Source organism: Citrus sinensis, chromosome 3, assembly GCF_022201045.2.
Source record: "Citrus sinensis cultivar Valencia sweet orange chromosome 3, DVS_A1.0, whole genome shotgun sequence".
In the NCBI taxonomy this organism is placed as follows: domain Eukaryota; kingdom Viridiplantae; phylum Streptophyta; class Magnoliopsida; order Sapindales; family Rutaceae; genus Citrus; species Citrus sinensis.
Window position 1 is genome coordinate 25,413,014 of NC_068558.1, and position 16,326 is coordinate 25,429,339.

Here is a 16,326-nt window from a genome sequence, read left to right on the forward strand (position 1 = left end):
CGAGGGTTTGTCCATTGGGATTGGTTTGATATGGTTTACGTGTTATTGGTTCCTGGAAGAGTTAATATCTCCATTAACTAAACCCTTTGTTACCCTAGGATAGATTCATGAAATGAGCAAGCATCTGATATATTTTACACCTTCTCCTAACGCCTATGTGACTTGCCAAAGCCGTCGCTCCGTATTTCTTGCTTAAAGTGCCGCAACTTATACCCTTTAAAGCTGCGCTTTAAACTTAACGGCATTTGAGGATCCGTTTTCTTGCTCCTTGTCCTGGACGCTCTCCGGCCGGAGAGAGGCTTGCTATCGTAACCTTTACAAGCCATGATCTAAAAGTGATTGCCCCCTAGGCGAGAAAGACTAATCTTCGAATTCCACTTGAAAACGAGTCTCGTCCTTATTTTTCTAAGAAGTTACTATCCCCAATAGGATTGGAACTCTAGTTGTTCAAGTTCCGTTCACCTCATTTTCCTTCCAATTAGTGAAATTCTATCTATTTCTTTCTTGGGGAATTGTGGTCGACCCCGACTAGATGACCTGGACTTGAAGAAGGACAGGCTTTCGCAATGAAATCTTTCTCCAAATAATGCCTTGATTACATAAATAATCTACTCCGCTACACCTACCCGTGGTATAGGTGTGTTCAAACACACCACACCATTTTTTTCCTTTTGAGAGGGTACTCCGAGTAGTGGGTACCTTGTAGGACCTCAACCCGCCTACTTGGGTCTTGTATGGATATGCAGGAATATCTTTAGCTAACCCCTACCTTCTCTAAATACCCAGGTTATGTGATATCAGATCGCAATTCTGATTCTTTTGCCATCACCTTCTATTACTTCCTTGGTCGAGCATCTATCAACACCTGACGATGAGGAGAGTGATCGATTCACCATGTACCTGATTCAATACAACTATCTAGCCCTATTATTGAAGCACTTCTTTATATACGTCGCCATTTGACGATCTGTCTTTAGTAGGTCGTCTATTCTTTCTTACCGAGAATCGAGCGTAGGGCTTGAAGACCCTACCGCATTCCGGCCCCGGGGCTCTCAATTGGTCATTTCTCTCTTCTCTTTTACCAGTGAGTGGTGAGTTACATATGTACCTTTAGTAGTCTATTATCTCATACGCTACCCTAACTACCATATGTACTTTTCTTCTGCCATCTAATCAACCCATTGATTCAGTCTTGGAAGGTGGTGCGTACCAATGGCATTTATTAAGTCTTTGATGAAGGGGTTTTCTTGCCTGACGAAGCCCTTCAAACTATACTTACACCTCAGCAGCCGTTAATAGCAAACCCAACCTGGTGGATCCTTGCGCTTTATGAAAGTACGCTGTACTGGCTTTCCTTCCCCTAGTTGTCAGTGAGACTTATTTTCTTTATTTGCAAGGCTTCTCAGACTCTTGTGGATTCGTCTCTTTCTTCCCTCACTTGTGACCAGCTTCTCTTGTTGTTGTTCCTAGAAAAAAGTAGAAGTCATGTGACAAGCAGTGCTTTTTCTCAGCGCGTTCGTTGGAGTCGTGGAAGCGAAGCAAGGCTCGTTATAGAGGAAATATGGAATCCTCTAGAAAAAAAGTGGAACCCATGCCCCTATTCGCTTGAAAGAGCTTTGATCACGACTGGTTGTAAACAAACCACTGTCTTGCCTCTGCTTTCTATCGAGCTCCGCTCTCCCCGCCCCATTCATGGCTTGCTGTTCCCCAAACTCTTTCTGGCAAAATTTTTTCGAGATTTTGAAACTTATTGCACCTAACCTTTGGGCATATAAAAACAAGAAAAGGCACTACCTGCGGAAGAGAAAGGGAGAGGAAAAATAGTACGCATGTCAATCTATTCTACATCAATATTGTTCAAGCGAAAATTAAAATGGGATGTCTAAATGATGAATTTCTAAATAAAAAAGAAATAGTGAGTGAGAAAGAAGATGTGAGTCCAAAAGGCAACAATCAAACGACCCTTTATTAGGAAGGTTGCTTCCTTGTCACACATGTCGTCTTTGGCTCGTCTCCTTCCGTGATACGCACCTGGTAGTAGTAGCAGCCCGGCCGTAAATCCAACTTCGAGAAGTAAAAGAAAATCAAGACAGATGCCGAGAGAAACTGTTAGACTTCTTTATTGCGTTGCGAAGAGAGATCTACCGTTTATCCACCAATCTGCCCTGCTCTTTATGAGCTGAGTTATTCCATATGAAAAAAAGGAATCCAATCGTCTAACTAAGTCACTTCTAGATTCTTCTTTGATTCGCGAGAACTCGCTCAGCCTAACCAAAGCGTCACAACAACATCCAAAGGTTGACAAAGTCAATGCTACTAAGGACCGGGGTGAGCGGAATTTAGTAAAGGCTCCTCATTTCACTTCATCCACTGATCAATGTCCTCGCAGATGGACTGAGCATCAAACGCTTGGGGGAGGAGACTGAACAAGAAGCAAAAATTCTATTAATTAGATTCCACTATCAAGAGAAGGAATACCCGACAAAGTCCCATATCCTCGTCACTAGCCTTGGAGAGGAATCAACTCAACCGATCTCTCTCTGTCTTCATCTCTCAAGGACCCTGACGGAACTACATGAAAAGCTAAGCAAAGGCGAGTAACGTTTCCCTCCGCGGGGGCCGATTCCTCCTCTCTCCTTTCCTTAATAATAAGGTAAGTTTTCAAGCCGCTTTACTTGCTTGATATTCTACTAGTAAAGCGCTAGAGCCCCCCTTGTATATGATCTCTTCACAAAAAGTCACACCAAAGCCATTAAAATTGAAAATGGCCAAAGTTTTTTTCATGCATTCATATTGTAAGCTTTGCCTATAAATAGAGAAGTAGAATGCATTTGTAAAGCCTCCTAATTTGTGAGAAGTAGAGAGCAATTGCAAGTGAGCTCTTTGAGAGAATTTGAGAGAGCTTCCACTTCAGTGTTCTAGTGAGGTTTTTTGAATTTTTGAATTTTTTAAATTTTTTTGGTTTTTTTTAATAAACAAAGCACACACTATTCCCACCTCCAAACTTATTCGGAACATTGTCCTCAATGTTTCACAAACAAAAGATATGCATGCAAAAAGATGAGAAAATAAATAAATAATAAAAGAAAAAGTTAGAGAGAACACACCTAGATGGGCTGGAAAAGCTTAAAAGAAAATGATAAATAAAAAGAAAACGTTAGAAAAGAAAAATACTAGAAAAGAAAAACAAACAAAGAAAAGAAAACATACTATTTAAATAAAACAAGAATGTAAAAATGAAATTAACTAATCCTGATAAACAAGATCATCTAAAAGTATCTCCTCGACTTCTGGTGTTCTTAACTCTAAAAATGGTTTTAATCTTTGACCATTGACCTTAAATAAATCACCATTTTGAGGATTTTCAATCTCAATTGCTCCATAAGGAAAGACAGTACGAACTATAAAAGGACCAGACCATCGAGAACGTAACTTACCTGGAAAGAGATGTAATCGGGAATTGTATAAAAGTACTTTCTGGCCTGGTGTAAAGGATTTTCTCAAAATGTGCTTGTTATGAAATACTTTCATTTGTTGCTTGTAAATCTTGGCATTCTCATATGCATCATTCTTGATCTCTTCAAGTTCTGTTAGTTGTAATATTTTGTTGGAACCAGCCTGCTGCATATCAAAATTGAATTTCTTAATAGCCCAATATGCACGATGCTCTAACTCTATTGGCAGAAGACACACTTTTCCATACACAAGTTTGTAAGGCGACATCCTAATTGGTGTTTTGAAAGCAGTCCTATATGCCCATAATGCATCATCAAGTCTCAAAGACCAATCCTTTCTATCTAACCTAACTCTTTTTTTACAGAATTTGCTTGATTTCTCTATTAGAAATCTCTACTTGGCCACTGGTTTGAGGATGGTATGGGGTAGCAACCTTATGTATAATGGAATATTTGTTCAAAAGAGTTTTGAAAGGTTTATTGCAAAAATGGGTACCGCCATCACTAATGATTGCTCTAGGGAAACCAAAATGAGATAGAATATTACTTTTCAAGAATTTCACTACAACTCTATGATCATTGGTTTTGCATGGAATAACTTTAACCCACTTCGACACATAGTCCACTGCAACCAATATATACTGATAACCAAAAGATTGAGGAAAAGGTCCCATGAAATCAATAACCCATACATCGAAGATCTCAACCACCAGAATATGATTGAGTGGCATCATATTCCTCTTTGAAATGCTACCCATGCGTTGGCACCTATCACACAAAGAACAGAAAACATAAGCGTCATGAAAAAGAGTAGGCCAATAAAAACCACACTGTAAAATTTTTGTTGCTGTCTTTTTGGCACTAAAATGACCTCCACAAGCTTGTTTGTGGCAAAAAGAGATGACACTTTGAATTTCATTTTCTAGAACACATCTCCTAATAATCTAATCAGCACAATATTTGAATAAATATGGATCATCCCAAAAGAAATTCTTCACTTCGGATAAGAACTTTGTTCTATCTTGCTTAGTCCTGTGTGCTGGGATTTGACTTGTGGCAAAGTAATTAACTATATCAGCAAACCATGGTACAACATTCACACTCATAAGTTGCTCATCCGGAAAAGACTCATTCAAAGGTAAAGATTCTAGAATAAATTTAAGATCAAGGCGAGACAAGTGATCCGCCACAACATTTTCAGAACCTTTTTTATCTTTAAACTCAATGTCAAATTCCTGTAAAAGCAATACCCAACGAATCAATCTTGCTTTAGCATCTTTCTTAGTAAGCAAATATTTTTAAAGCAGCATGATTAGTAAAAATAATCACTTTACAACATATAAGATAAGATCTGAATTTATCAAGTGCAAATACCATAGCTAGCATTTCTTTTTTTGTAGTTGAATAGTTCAACTGTGCATCATTGAGTGTCATACTAGCATAATAAATCACATAAGGCACACGATCTAATCTTTGTCCTAAAACTACTCCTACAACATAATTAGATGCATTACACATAATTTCAAAAGGCAAATCCCAATTAGGTGGCTGAATGATAGGTGAAGAAGTCAACAATTCCTTAAGCTTTGCAAAAGCATCAAGACAAGATTCATCAAAGATAAAAGGTGCATCCTTAACAAGTAAATTGCATAGGGGTCTAGAAATTTTATTAAAATCTTTAATGAATCTTCTATAAAAACCAGCATGTCCAAGGAAAAATCTTACTTTTTTTATGGATTTGGGATGTGGAAGATTAGAAATTAAATCCACCTTAGCTTTGTCGACTTCTATACCTCTGCTGGAAATTATATGACGAAGGCCAATACCTTGTTTTATCATGAAGTTACACTTTTCCCAATTTAGAACTAAGTTCTTTTCTTTACATCTCTGCAAAACTAATGTTAGATGCTGCAAACATTCATCAAAAGAATCTCCATAAATAGAAAAATCATCCATGAATACTTCAAGAAATCTCTCAGCCATATCAGAAAAAATATAAGCATGCATCTTTGAAAGGTAGCAGGTGCATTGCATAAACCAAATAGCATTTTCCTATATGCAAAAGTTCCAAAGGGACAAGTAAAAATAGGTTTCTCTTGGTCCTCTAGAGCTATAGGGATGTGATTATAACCTAAATATCAGTCTAGAAAATAATAGAAATCATGACTTGTAAGTCTATCAAGCATTTGATCAATGAATGAAAGAGAAAAATGATCTTTTCTTGTGACTGAATTTAATTTTCTATAATCAATACAAACATGCCAACCTGTAGTTACTCTAGTAGGAATTAATTCATTATTAGCATTAGCAACTGCCGTAACACCAGATTTCTTAGGAACGACTAGCACAGGGCTAACCCAAGAGCTATCTGAAATAGGATAAATAATTCCTGCATCTAATAATTTAATTACTTCAGCTCTTACCACTTGTTTCATGTTAGGATTTAGCCTATGTTGCATCTCCCTAATAGGTTTAGCATTTTCTTCAAGATGAATACGATGCATGCAATCTACTGGATTAATACCTTTAATATCAGCGATGGTCCAACCTATTGCCTCATTATGCTCTTTTAAAATACCCAACAACTTACATTTTAGCTCAAGATCGAGGGAGGAAGAAATAATAACAAGTAGAGTGTCAGATTCTCCCAAGAATGCATATTCTAGAGTGTCGGGTAGTGCTTTGAGTTCCAATTTTGGTGGTGTCTCTGCAGATGAGCTAATCTTCTTCTCAAAATGAGTCAGTGGTTCTGCCTTTGTCTTCCATTTAGTTGTGTCCATAATTAGAGGTGCATCAAGTAAGGCGTTGACTTCTGCAATTACACTGTCATTATTAAAAGATACATCAGAATGAGTTAGACATGCCTCTAATGGATCATCAGTATAGTTAGAAATGAATGAATCTTCTACTAATTCCTCTATCATATTTGCTTCGATAAATTCATCTTCTTCATGTGGCTGCTTGGTAACATTAAAAGTATTTAATTCCATGGTCATATTACCAAAAGATAGCTGCATGTTTCCATTCCTGCAATTAATAAGAGCATCAGCTGTAGCTAAGAAAGGACGACCTAGAATAACTGGGGTGTGTTTCTTAGGATCCTGTACATGCTGAGTATCAATAACAATAAAATCAACATGATAATAAAAATTATCAATCTGTATCAACACATCCTCTATAATACCACAAGGTATTTTCATTGACCTATCAGCAAGTTGCAAAATAATAGAAGTTGATTTTAACTCACTTAGTCTAAGCTGCATGTAAACATAATAAGGCAAGAGATTAACACTAGCACCCAAGTCCAATAATGTTTTATCAAACAATTAGTTCCCTATAACACATGAGATAGTAAGGGAACTTGGATCCTTAAATTTTGGTGGCATTTTACATTGAAGTAAATTGCTAGTTAGTTCAGTTAAAAATGCTTTTTTGGTGACATGCAAATTTCTCTTTTTAGTGCATAAATCTTTCAAAAACTTGGCATAGGAAGGAACTTGCTTAATAGCATCGAGTAAAAGGATGTTTAGGAAGGAACTTGCTTAATAGCATCGAGTAAAGGGATGTTTATACTTACCTGCTTGAAGATTTCCATAATCTCACCTGTTGAAGTCCTTTTCTTTACCTTTGTTAACCTTTGAGAAAAATGAGCCTTGGGAATGTAAGCTTGTGGGCCACTCCCTTCTAGATCATTTGGTGATGAGTCTTGTGATGGAACTGGATCTGAAGAAGTAAGCTCAGATGTCTTCCTTATTTGAACCTCCACTTTGTTATCAAACAATTTTCCTCTTCTCAAGGTCATAATAGATTTTGCTTCTTCATGCTGATGGCTTAAACTCGATCCAACTTCATGCACTCTTTTAGGATTAGGAACTGGTTGACTTAGGAATTTTCCTTTTTCTCTCTCAGCCACAATAGTTGCTAATTGACCCAATTGATGTTCAAGCTTTAGAATAGCTTGAGTGTTTGACTGAAAAGCTTGTTGGGTTGACTGAATGAAACTTTAAAGTGTATCTTCTAAAGAAGGTTTTCTTTTTTGGGGTGCAATAAATCGAAACATAGGCTGTTGGGTAGGAGGATATACTTGGTTAGGAGGGATAAATTGTTGATTGGGCAAGCTAAATTGTTGTCCTCCTTGGTTTGACAAAGGTTGATTTTGTTTCCAAGAAAAATTAGGATGATTCCTCCAATTAGGATTATATGTGGGTGAATATGGATTATTAGAGGTTTTCTCATATTATTGTAAGGCATGTACCTGCTCAGAATAAGCCTCTTGATAGGCTAGTAATGATGGACAATTCTGTGCAGTATGAGACAAGTTAGAACAAAGAGCACAAACCTCATTAGCTACACTAGGATGATGATTCATTGATTGGTTCAGAGGTAAGGCATCTACTTTCCTAGAAAGAGTAGATATAGTGGCTTTCACATCAAAATCATCTTCAACTTCATATAGACCCTTTCTAGAAACTTGAGGCGATTTCTCTATTTGATGTGAAAAATTCCACTGTTGAGAATTCTCAGAAAGTGAATTAAAGAAATCCCATGCAGCCCTTTCATGTAGGTTAAAAAATCTCCCACCATTCATAGACTCTACCATATGATGATTTGACATGGTTAAACCGTTATAAAAGCATTGTATAAGTCTCCATTTCTCAAAACCATGGTGGGGACACTTGAGGAGTAAATCATTAAATCTTTCCCAACACTCATAAAATTGCTCACCCTCTCTTTGATAAATATCATTTATCTCTCTCCTAAGGGCATTTTTTTTAGACATAGGATAAAACTTGGTGAGGAACTTGTTGCTTAATTCATCCCACGTAGTAATAGACCCAGCAGGAAGTGAATTCAACCAAGCTTTCGCTTTGTCTTTTAATGAGAAAGGGAACATACGAAGTCTAATTGACTCATCATTAAAATTTTGAAAACGGAATGTAGAGCATATGTCAAGAAATTCCTTAATGTACAAATATGGATCCTCTCTCTCTAACCCATGGAAAGATGGTAAAAGTTGAATGACAGAGGGCTTAAGTTCAAAGTGTGTTGCTGTAGTTTGTGGCAACACAATACAAGATGGTTGGTTGGCTGCAAGTGGTGAAAAATATTCTCTAAAGGTTTTCTCTGCTTGCACTGATGGAAGTATTGGCAATAGTCTATTAGGGTCATCTATCACTTCTGAAGAACTATCTCGACTACTATCAATTTTTAACTCTTTTTTTTACCAAATGATATGTTAAATCGCGTTCCCAAATACTCATAAACTAACTAGATAAGGAAAGAAAAAATAAAATACAATAAAATAAAATAAACCAACAATAATGAAAATAAACGAAATTTAAAAATAAAAGAAATCAAACAACCAAACAATGAATTTAAAGACAAATAAAAATAAAAATAAAAATTAATAAAAAATTAAATTAATTAAATAAAAGACAACCTAAATTATAACTAGTGGAAGAATCAAATCAACCTAAATTAAACTGACTTTCTGGCACAATCCCCAGCAACAGTGCCAAAAACTTGTTGTGAAAAATTTTAATATACTCGCAAGCGCACGAATCTAGAAATAGAATAGTGGTAACGAGGTCGAACCCACATGGATTGTTATAAATTAAAAAGTCTCATTTAAATCTAAAATTAATATTAATTCTAACCTAATTGAGCAAATTGAATTTTTAAGAGAAATTAAACTAATTAAACTAAGAAAACAATTAAAGCAAATGAGAAATCAATAAGACAAAAATTACCAAGGTTTCAGAATCCACCACTATTCAATTAATAATTATCTAATTATTAATTAATCCCAAATTTTAGAGTGACAACTCGAAATCAATCTATGTCATCTCATAAATATAACAATTAAGCCCAATTAAAATTAATCTTGTGTAGGTTCTTTTTCTTCTTAATAGTATGATATCTGGAGATGGCCAATGGGCCGGGCGGCACGTGGCACGGCACGGGCACGGCACGTGTCCGTACGACATGGCATGACACGAGCACGTTTCGGTGGGGCACGAGGCACGACACAGTACGCATGTGGGCCGTGCCGGGCCTAGAATTTTAGGCACACGGGCCTTAAAGCACAGCACGATTAGAGATGAGCCAAAGCACGACACGCGAAAAAGCATATAATAAGCACGGTTCATTGGTGGGCTAGCACGTGGCCTGTGGGCCATCAATAGCACGTGGGCCAAAATATATCTAAGTAAATTTTTTTAACAAAAAGTAAATATAAAATGTTATGAAATTAAAGTAAAATATCTTGAAATTAAATGTTTTAATATATTTTTTAGCATAGACTTTTAAAAATTAATTTAAATCATTAAATCTTAGTTTAAATAAATATTCTAATTTTTTATGTTTATAATTTATTAAATGAATAAGTAAATATCATGATTTTAATAAATAAAATTATAAATATCATAATTTTATTTATGATATTTATTAAATGAATAATGTTATTTATGATATTTAATTTTATTTATGATATTTATTTAATTATTTATTTATGTTTATAATTTATTAAATGAATAAGTAAATAAGTAAATATCATGATTTTAATAAATAAAATTATAAATGTCATAAATTTATAAATGATAAATAAAAATTAAAAATTTTAACAACATTAATAATAAAATATTTTTCATATGAAATATTTTCATATTAATATTAAATCATAACTTAGTTAATATTTAATAGAGATATGTTTCATTTGTGAATGAAATATTTTTCATATTTATACACAAGAAAAATTTATGAACGAAATATTTTTATGATAAATTAAAAAATACATTTTCATTAAATGAAGTTCAAGTACAATTATAATATTAGTAATTCAAACAAAATTAGGTGTAATTTGCATCACTACAGTTAACAGTACATCCCAGCTAGGTTGGCACCTACTGAACCATCTATCATTTGCAAATTTACAACCTTCTCACTAATAAAATTTGTTTCAAAAAGTTACAAGAAAAAAAAGTCTCTAGTCTTTGGAAGTGGCTTCAATGTTCAGTACTCTGCATAATCTGGATCCACTTCATCTTGATCAACATCCAAACTCTCAATTTGTTTAATTAAAGCATTTTGCCAATCTTGTTGCACTCGACGTTCAGCATCTTCTCAATCTTTCAAACATAACAAATAGTCTAATGTCTCTGATGACAATCGTGACCGACGTTCATCTAGAATTCTGCCACCTGTACTAAAAGCTGATTCTGATGCTACAGTTGAAGCTGGAGGGGTTAGTAGATCACGGGCCATAATGGATAATATAGGGAAAAAAGATGTCTTACCCATCCAAAATTCTAAAATATCAAAATTTTGCAATTGTGAAGGAGTTGCTAAATCTTCAAGATTGACAGAACAATATCTTTGCAATTCATTACGATTAGTATCAATACTAGAGGCAACACCCTTACCTTTGAGTAACAAGAGGTGAGCTGGATTTTTATAAAAAGTCGATGCTTGTTGAACATTAGAATATGTATTGCTTGATTCGAATTTATTTCGATAAAAATTAAAAAGTTCATGAATAGAGGACATAATTCTATCAAGCCCGGTTTGTAAATTTTCACTAATACTCTCAACTAAAGGTTTTGCACCAACTTCCTTGATTGTAGGATCCAACACTGTTGCAAAAATAAATAGGTGGGGAATATCTTTCCAATATTTTTTGAATTTTTCCTCCATGGCATCACAAATATTTTTAAACATAATATTCTCTCTAAAAGTCTTAAAAGTATAACTCATATTATACAAGTGCATTAACACTCTACATGAAGTAGGCTCATAAACAGTAGAACATGCAAGAGTAGCATCATAAGATACCTTTAAAAAATCCATAAATTTAAATGCAACATTCCAATCATAATCAGTGATATGATAATCTTCATAATTCATTCTCTCATTGTAAAAACTAGAAATTGCTTCAGAATAGTTTTGGCAAGAAAGCAACATCAAATACGTAGAATTCCAATGAACTTTCATGTCAATGTTGAATTTTATCCTTTTCAATCCAAAAATTTTCAACGTAGACAAAAGTTGTTGACGTCTTGAAGGTGCTCTAATAAATAAAATGGCTGCTCTAATTTTTTCTAAATAATGATTTATATGAGTCATACCAGCTTGAATAATTAAATTAATAATATGACACACATCTCACATGAAAAAATTTTGAACCACGTGTAGGCGTGAGAGTAGAAATATTCCGCAAAAACATATCAATTGCAACTATATTGGCAGATGCATTATCAAATGATATGCTAAACAATTTATCAGTAATTTCATATTCTCTTAAAACAGACATTAGAGCTGCATAAATTACTGAACCAGTGTGAGGATATTCTAATTCATGAAATGCAAGCAATTTTTTTTTCCAACCTCCATTTACCATTAATCTCATGTATAGAGTACGAAGTCACACAAAATAACCAACCATATTAATACCAGTCCAACAATCAGAAGAAATTGAAATAACACCATTAAAATTGATAAAAGTATTAATTAAAAGTTTGTTCATGTCATAAAAAATTTTAGTTAAATCACGTTTTAATGTATTTCTAGGCACTTTCTTAAGTTGAGGCTGAACATACCTTTGCAGAAAATTTATTAGACGTTCATCTTCTGAAAATGTTAAAGGTTGTTCTGCTGCAGCAATATACCGAGCCAATCCTTCTCGCATGTTCTGTTGTGAATATCTGAATGATGTTATACCGGAAGGTCCAGAACCATATTGTGAGAGTTGGGTTTGTGTTGGGTCTTGTGGCGCGTGTTTTGTCTGACAAGTTTCCATATGTCATCTAAGAGGTCCAGTTCCACCATTGCCTTTGGCACTTAAAGCGGATTGACAATATTTGCACACTGCTTGATCCACCATTTCACCTTTTTTGTTTTGACGTTTTTCCAAAGTAAAACATGACCAAACAATCGATGTTCTTTGTCGTTTGGAGGTAGTAGTAGGATTGGCAGTCGAAGAAGTAGAACCACTTTGACTTGCTTGAGAAGTAGGAGGTGATCGTTCCGGTGGGACAATAAATATATTACTTGGATCAAATTCTGGTGCAACAATTTCTTCATTTGCAACTTCCTCCCCCTCTTCAACAAAATTAAAATTCTCATCTAACTCAAAATGAGAGTGAGACATTTTATATAATTAGCGTTTTGGTAAATAAAGGCGGATGGAATGTATTTGTGCGGGTGAAAAAAAAGAAAAAAATTATTGAGCAAGAGAATGGAGATTCGTGTGTTAAATGGTGTTGAATGATGTTTTGCTTTTGTTTGAGATTTCAGTAACAAAGGGAAATTGTTGGAATTGTAGCAAAGTTTCGAGAAGATTGGGCAAGCAGAGACTAGAGATGACTGATGAGACAAGAGAGATAACGAAGAGATAGAGATTGAGAAGTGAGATAAGTTCGAAAATAATTTAATCGTTTAAATAGAATAAAAAAGTAAAAATATTAACAGTCAAAAAGGGGCAAACACGCAAAGCTTCCTGCAAGGTTGCAACTGCAAAGCTTCCTACAACTCTGCAAGGCTGCAGCAAATTAAACTGTTGCATTTAATAATTCATTTGTCCGTTGGAATTGTAAGGTGAGTAATTGATTTAATTTAAATTTTTTTTTGTTATTAAAAATCAGAAATAGTTAATTGTTGAGGGACCTGTCTATGGTACCGATTCTGTAACAAACATCTCCCGTCATCCCACCATCCGATTGTCTATTGTTTAGTTTCTCACTCCACATCCAACCACATCCAACGGCTGATGCTGCAGTCTGTGGCTCACAGATTCTGTAAGCTAGTCAAGTCCAATTGTTGAGTGCCCATGTTGTGAAATTGACTAGTCACCTAGTCATATCAACTTTATTGTTTTTTTTAAAGACATATCAACTTTATTGTTAATTTAATTAATTCAGAATTTTTTTTTGTCCTTTGGGTGAGTAATGAAATTAATTTAGAATTTTTTTGTCATTAAAAATCAGAAAACATTAATTACTAATCGGAGCCCAACTGCCCATGCTGTACAATTGAGTAGTCATATCAATTTTATTGTTAATTCAAAAAAACTTTTCCGTTGGGTGAGTAATAAAATTAATTTAGAATTTTTTCGTTATTTAATAATTAAAAAAATTTAATTTCTAAGTGCAACATTGTTATTTATTTTTTAAAATAATTTTAGTAATTAATTTTTTTTTCAAAACAACGTATTAAATTAAAAAAAAATTATGGTTCATTGTTACAAGAGAATCACGCAACTATCACAATGTTAATAAATTCTATCACAAGTGTGTTGATGAGATAATATTATAGTAGGAATACGGGAGGAGCTTGCATTCATTATGTAGAGTATTTTATTTCTTTGAATTTAAATTCTCAACTCAAATTTTCAACACGGTAGTTGTCATATAGTGCACATGCAGACGTGCAGATTGCAGTGCAGCTGTGCAGTCAATTCAAGTTTCAGGATTTGAAAATTGTGAAAGTTGCAACTTGCAAGCGTGTTGTAAAATTGAGTAGTTATGTCAATTTTATTATTGCGTGACTGTAAAATTTTAAAATTATGTGCAGTGTAATCAATTAAAAATTTGAAAAATTATGAAAGTTAACCGACAATGATGTTTAAATAATAAAAAATTGGGATAATTGTGCATTTGTTTTAATATTTTCATTTATTTTTTAAATAATTTAAGATCTTTTTCCTACATGCCAACCACGCACTTGCCTCATGGCTCCACAAAAATTAAGATCTCAAGATTCATTCATTCACAAATATTTATATTTCACTAAATATTTTTTACTTACTCTTTTTACTCCCACCGACAAAGTAAATAAAATTAATTTTTATCTTTTTATTACTATCTAATATTATATATACACGCCATTATGCTATGATGCTTCACAATTCTTATTCTTCTTCTTTTTCCTCTCAAACTTTCCAATATTTTAAAAGCCAAAATCATTATGAATCTGCAGCAACATAATATGAATGCAGAAGAACCTCAACACTCTCAAGAATAAAATGTTGATGTAGTTGGACCTCAACAAAACGCTAGGCTAAATCAGTCCAGAAGTCATTCTTTAAATGAGCTTTTTCAAAATTTTGCTACAATAAGGGAGGAAATAATAGATAATAGTTTGCATCGTCCATACAAACGGATGATCTTGAGGTGCAACTATTGTCATCGAGAAGTTATTTATTCAGACAGCCATGGCACCTTGGGTTTACGTCGACACGTGTCAAATTGTTTAGTTCGCCACCTTAGCCAAGATAGAATTAACCTTGCTCATTTCCCGTATCCATAGTTGTGATTAATAAATGTTTTTTTCATGCTTGTTATTCGTCAATTGGTCGTAGTTCGCATTTCGTAGTTGTAACTTGTAAGTTGTGACCTATGATTTGTTATATTGATATTTCGTAGTTATGACTTATTGTAATTATTATTCGAGGATTGTATTTTTAATTTTAATTAATTATTATTATTATCTATGGAATTAAATTTATGTATTGTTGTGTTATGATTGATTATTGTGAAATAAAATATATAGTTGTGAATTTGTGATAAACTAATAATAAAATGTTAATTGCCTCTTAATAAAAATTAATATGATTATGATTATGATTATGATTATTATTATTATTATTATGTTGGTGGGCTTAAAAAAACACGCCAAGTACGTGGGTTTTTTTAGGCACGTTAAAAAAAAAGTTGGTAGACTTTTTTTGGGCACGGCCCACGGCACGATACGAGCCCGCTCGTGCCGTGGGCCGTACTGGGCTCAACTGAAAAAAATATGGGCACAGCCTTGCCGGCCCACGAGCCCTTGTGGGCCGACAGTTGCCGGCACGGCCCATTGAACATATATAGGGAATTAATTAAATGAAAAAAATAATTATTTCATTGAATAGGGTTTCATCCTTAACCTCAACATAAGAAAATTAGCTGGATATACTTGAATTAGGAGCAACAAAAGAAATAAAATCAGCCATGGGAAGCCGAACTGCTGTAGCCGGTTTTCTCCCGAATCGCGTCTGCTTTTTTTTTCCTTCCTATGGCGACTACTTTCAGTGTTCTCTTCTTTTTTCCTGGCGGCTACCCCCTAATTCGTTTTATACTATAACGCCACCACAAAATCCTCAAATCAAAAGGATTTTAAAACAAGCCAAGCACAACCAACTTTAAGCCCATGCATGTGAAACCCACTTGAAATCAATGGTCAATGCTTTTCCAACTATTCACGTGAGATGCACACTTAGAAACTCAATTATTCTCCTTTAAGCATCCTTTTTCCTCTTTTCTTTTATTCTGCACAAGCGGCAATTATTTCCATAAACTCTAATTAGTTTCCTTTTTAAGCTCCCTTTCATCAATGGCTTCCACAAATTGATTTGATCTTTATTGCTGTCCAATTATTATTCCTTATGCACTTTTCATCCATAATCTCCAATTAATTCCCTAGTCAATAAAAAAATTCAATTAATTAAAAATAACAAATAAAAATAACTAGCAATTATGTAATTAAGGATAAAATATGTATATATTATATGCTCATCATTCCATTTGGGTGTATTGGGGTTGTGGGTTTTGTGAGTTTTTCCTACTTTTGTAAATTCTTATTATTAGTAAAATTATCTTTCAGTCTTTGCCCGTGGACGTAGGCATTACGCCGAACCACGTAAATTATTGTGTTCTATTTTCTTTGCATTTGTTTGTCACATTTATATTTCTCCAAAAGTTACAGTCATCGTAATATTGGTAATTGTTCAACCTCGCAATTCTGCAACACCATCCTTACACTATTAACGAAGAGAGAGAGAGAGAGAGAGAGAGTAAAGCATCCCAAAATGTAGAGAGCTTAAGATTTAACTCTTTGA

The 16,326-nt window shown here is 34.2% G+C and overlaps 1 non-coding gene across 1 annotated transcript; it reads left to right on the top strand.

Moving 5' to 3' along the window:
* Window positions 1-8,113: 8,113 nt before the first annotated feature.
* On the top strand, window positions 8,114-8,220 carry LOC112498422 (small nucleolar RNA R71). Its single transcript, XR_003065739.2, has one exon. It is a non-coding gene; the product is annotated as a small nucleolar RNA R71 (small nucleolar RNA).
* Window positions 8,221-16,326: the final 8,106 nt, after the last annotated feature.